Genomic DNA, 5,840 nt, shown 5'->3' on the forward strand with positions numbered 1-5,840 from the left:
GATAGATAGATAAGTATCTCTCCCGCCCTGCATCCCTATTTCTCAACGTTTGAGTAGTGGTAGCAGTGCAGGAAAACCTTCTTCTGTTCGACAGACCACGACTGGGTTTTAATTCGCCTTCTGTTTCTTTTGGAGTCTGTCAACCGAGATGGAGTAAGGACGCTTGGTCCATCTTGGTCATAGACTGGTGGCTGTCCTTGCACGACCTCTGGAGTGACTGTGGCACCACCTTCTGAGGCAAGAAGGTTCGCACCATTGCTTTCCGCCTTTTGCCTGGTGCATAAGCAGGTTGGGGGACCCTTTTTTTCTGGACGACGGCCATCCAGTTTGAATCCTTTTTTGTAAGCATTATCCATGGTTTTTCCTCATTGTCCACGGCTTCTTATTGATTATTCAAAACTTCCCTCAATCTTATATAAGTAGAGGGGGTTCCCCCCTGCAACCCGGGGGACGCACCGCACTGGATGGCAAGAGGAATACGGCACGTGTGTGTGTGTGTGTGTGTGTGTGTGTGTGTGTGTGTGTGTGTGTGCGTGCGCGCGCGCGCGCCACGCGCATGTGTGTATGTGTTCTAAAGCCGATTTTTGTTTCATATATTCATATTTTGTATAATGCCAGTGTTTTCCTCTTCTGGTGAGAAGCAGTTAGCTCCGAAATATCATGGCCTAAAGAGGTTTTATTTTCTTCCGTCATCTTCGTTAAATGTTGATCTGATGATAATAAAGTTCGATGTAATTTTTATTCCTCATTTTTTATTTAATATCTATGTTTGTTTGTGCTTGTGTTTGTGTTTGTGTTTGTGTGTGTGTGTTTGTGTTTGTGCTTGTGCTTGTGTTTGTGTTTGTGTGTGTGTGTTTGTGTTTGTGCTTGTGTTTGTGTTTGTGTTTGTGCTTGTGTTTGTGTGCGCCTGCGTGCGTGCGTGTTTGTATTTGATCAATTTTGTATTTCATAAATCTGTTTAATTGTTCGGGAAAAAATATTTTAAAATGAACTAATATTATAACATGTTTAATTATAATGTGTGTGAGCGCGAGCGCGTGGGTGCACATGAATGTGTGTGTGAGTGTGTGTGAGTGTGCGTGTGTGCGTGCGTGTGTGCGTGCGCATGCGTTATTTTATTGATTTATTGTTTTCATATTTTTTTCAAAAAGAGGGAGGGTGCTTTTATCTTGTTGGTTTTGATTTACAAATTCAGGTCGAACTTGACGCCGTATTCACAATATTTAGAGCAGCAATTGCGAAGGCGACAAGTTTAGGCAATCTGATTCGGGGGAGGATGGAGGGGGCGAGGCTTGGGGGAAAGAAACATCCTCACCATCAAAGTCTGAAGCGCCAACTCGCCCAAGACCGACTCAAATATCCCGCATTCAATTGCCGTCGTTATGAGGAGGACAGCATCATGACTAGTCTGCGAGACTCTTCACGGGGATGATGACACTATTGATGCATCATCATCATCATCATCATCATCATCATCATCATCATCATCGTCGTCGTCGTCGTCGTCGTCGTCGTCGTCACCAGCAGAGGAGTAGTAGTAGTGAAATAAGAGTCTGAAGACAATTCCAACGACGGAATGAAATGAATGAGAAAAATGGGGTCAGACAGGACAGTGGGAGAGGGGGTGTCATGGAAAGTTGTGGGCGTGCATGCAGCGTTTGATGTTGTGCCTTCGCAATCTCATGCAGGCTGCATTCTTAGAAGAAAGAAAAGAGGAAGCGAAGGAATAAGCAAAAGAAGAAGAAGAAGAAGAAGAAGAAGAAGAAGAAGAAGAAGAAGAAGAAAAGGGAATTAAAAAAATATATATATATTCTTATTATTATTCATCGAACTACTGTTCTCATCTTAAGTGTGATTTTCACAACGTTTCGGTCGACGTAACCTCCGACCTTCTTCGTCAAACTCAGGGATGTTTCTGTCGAACTCGGAAATTTGGATGGAATTTCGGGCGGAACCCTTTATTTACTTCACGGAGGTAGCGTACTCTTGTTCCGTCAACCATGACTGGATAGAGGTCCTAAGTAATTCGCAAATGTATTTTTTCGGTTGTACTCTAACCACTAGGTCACAGATCCTTGTGGGCCACGGGTCCACAAAAACCCGGGGCGCAGTGGTTAGATTGCTATGAAAAATCAATTGTAAAAGTGACATTCTCCTGAAGGTTGAAGGTTCAATCCTCAGTGTGAACGACCGGAAAAATTTTGGAAGCAGTATATATAAGAACTCAGAAACCTTTCCTTCATATGGTCACTTTTCAAACCAGCCAAATCATTTTTAAATGCCTATCGTAACTACCTTCTAATTTATGACCCTTCTCTCACCTCAAAACTTGACATTCTCTCCCTCCCAATAGGGCACCTACTAACAGATTTCCGACTACTACTGCTAATACAATTCGCCTTGTCAACACAACTAAATCTGACACATTCCTGACGATGTCTTGACGAAAGACGAAAATCAACAAAATCGCGACATGCTTCGAAGAGACAAATCTATTTATTAATACGTTTGATTTATACTTAAAAAACATCAGAAAAAAATTGAAAAAATAAAAAGGTAAATCAAACAAAAGCTCTCTGTTGTCTTTAACAATGCGTATATATATATATCTATATAATACTAAAAGTCTATGGATCTTGTATGTTTGCAATCAGATTTCCGGTTTTCAACATCCGGTTGCGCATGCGTAAATAGCAACGTCTTCAATCCGTTATTCCAATTCCGGAATTTTTATATCGCTTTTAATACAAACAATTTCATTTAATTTGATCAAATAGTTATTTATATATACAAATAATACATAGATTCATAGATAATTATAATATATATTATAAAATCTATTTATCTATGAATCTATTAATAATATGAAATATTACCCTATACAATTTATGGAAAGAAAACACCTCTCACTTTCCCTCTAATAGATTTCAACACTCCTACTCCCTCTGTTTTCGTTACGTACGCGAGAAATAGTTACGTGTATGTGTGAGAGAGAGAAAAAGGGAACGATGTAAAACTGGATAGAGTTATCCCCCTTAACTAATGCAGACCTTTTTACTAGAGGGCGTTATTACAAAAAAATTTCTTTTTCTTCTTCCCATGTTTTTTAAAGTCGTCTGCTTACATATCCAAACGGAAAGCTGAATCGGTAAATGCACACATTTCTATTACATTAAATAGTGTTTTCCTTTACACAATGGGTACTGAATGTTTGCTTAAATTAAATGAAAAAAGTTACATTTTATTTTCATTTTCTGTTTAAAAAGCCATTATTAACATGTGGAGAGTGTTTTTTTTTATTATTCTGTACTTTCAACTAACAATTTCATTTAAAAGATGATATATCAAAATTTGAATTTAACTATAATAAGGATTATGATACCTGTTCAGTGCATATTTATCTATAAGTATGACCAACCACTTATAATTCAGTAACTGTAATTTAAAAAAAAATAACAATTATAATAAACAGAACGACTCATAGAAATATATCTATATTCTTTTTTCATTTTAATATACTTTCATAGAAATGCTTCTGTTATGTAAAAAAAAACTATTTTCTTTATGCCACAAGTGTCACGCTCATACATGAATTCCATAGCTAATATAACGTACTGACCCAACGGGTCACGGGTGGTCTAGTATATATATATATATATATATATATATATATATATATATATATATATATATATATACTATGTATGCAAAATAAATATATACATATATATATATATATATATATATATATATATATATATATATATATATATATACTATGTATGCAAAATAAAGACTTCAAAACAAGATGTTGATGGCAACGAAAAGTGTATTTCATTTTACGTTACAATTGTTTCAATGTCCAGTTCGACATTTTCAAGCATTATATCGTTTGAAAATTTTCAAAAACCAGAATTTCTTCAGACTTTATGAATAAACACACTTTTGGCAATGGAGCATTTTTGAAGAGAAAGACAGAAAGGGGGAAAATCCCTAATGAGAAAAGCATGCGAGAAACATTTACCTTGGCTGTGGTTACGGAAAAGCCCATTTAAATATTAATATATCGCCTAATTTTCGTATCTTTATTTAAGAACAGAGTCATGGGAAGTTTCTACAGAAAACCCTAAGCCATTTAAAAAGTTTTTTATATATCGCATTCGTTAGGTTCCTAAATTAGATCCTGCTATTCCTTTATTTCCCAATAATTGATTTTTTTATAAAATAATTGTTTAAAACTTTGTTTCTATATTTATATTATGGCCGTGACAACCTTACAAAAACGTTACGGTTAGTTTTAGTTTTGTATTAATGGCAAGTAATGTTTATAGATTATCGTAATATTGGTACTTGGATTAAGAACATTTTAGGTTTAAAGTTTAATTGAATATGAGAATAAATAAAATGGGTGTATTAAATATATATAAATTCTAATTTCGGGTGAAGTGTTCTAATCTATTTATTATAATTTAATGTTTTGAAATTCATTGTTGTTCTACTTGAAAAATGTTTTTATATCGTTACTTAGTATAATTATGAAGGGATGTAATCCAATTATGTTGTTAAATACTGCTACTTAATTCTGTTAGAAACTGGGTCGATTTTTGTTTCCTATAACGGTTAAAGGGCCGTTTGATGTTTTCGGTTCATTGATTACTAGAAGGTGTCTATGATTTAATAATTAATTTAATCAGATAGGCCCAGAAAGTGCTACGATGGCTTATTTAACAAATTAAGTATATAAATTATATTTTTGATCTAAAAGAATTGGTTTATTACCCATGGGTTTTACCCGCAACTGTTATTAATCACTTGTGCTGCTCGTGTCACATAATTCATGCGTTGTATTCTTGGGTGTCTAAATAAATATAATATTATATATCCTCTAATTATTATTCTGAAAACAAAACCACCCACGGCTCCAAGTGTGTTTCACTCCGATGGGAACATGTCTACTCCTGCATTTATGGGTAAAAAAAAACATTTAGACCAGGGAGTGAAGTAGGAGAATAAGTAAGTCAGCATGGATTCTACCAACTTAGGGTGTCAGATGACAAAATCAATTTAATTAATATTTGAATAAATTTACAGCTTCCAAATTGCTAATTTAATTTTTAATAATAGCTAGTTTAAATGCTAAGTTGTTTTATTGATTTGAAGAGGGTGTTACTTATTTCACGTCAATACTGCTACGATTGACTACAAGAATGCTCGCCGTTATGGAGAAAAAATACCATTCTTAGATGAGCTATATACTTTATTTATATTTCTTACCCAGTTAAGAAGAAAGGAAACTATATTCGCATGTTAATTTTGGATCCTTCATTTATATTGTAACAATTCTAGCTATTTAACTCTACATTAAAATGTAATCCTGGCATCCGATGATACTTATTGTTGTAAAAAGGTTATGCCTCAGTTACATTTAAGGCGTGATAGCAGAAATCTATTTCTATGAAGACATCCCTGTATGGCATCAAGTCTTTTATTCAAAATTTCTTCTTTGGAATTCACAATGTAGAAGGCTCCCAATAAACATAGATTGCACCTTTTTGATTTCCCACGGCTGTACTTCTTCCCCCTGTCCACTACTGACCATTTTAATTCAAAATTTTCATTATTTCTGTTAAGTTCCCTTACCCAATCACCTAATGCAGTGGTATTTTTCTTCTTGTTTTTATTTCTAATGCTAATTTTTGTGCTCATCCCCCTGCTGTCGTTTACGCCATCCCTATTAGTTTCTATCTCAGGTTCCTTTTTGAATGATACTACGTGGTTTCTATATTTGTCCTTAAACACTGTTCCCGTGGCTCCCAGATATATCTTCTTAGTGCTGTCGG

The sequence above is a fragment of the Euprymna scolopes genome, chromosome 26, assembly GCF_053919585.1.
Source record: "Euprymna scolopes isolate OS-2025 chromosome 26, ASM5391958v1, whole genome shotgun sequence".
In the NCBI taxonomy this organism is placed as follows: domain Eukaryota; kingdom Metazoa; phylum Mollusca; class Cephalopoda; order Sepiida; family Sepiolidae; genus Euprymna; species Euprymna scolopes.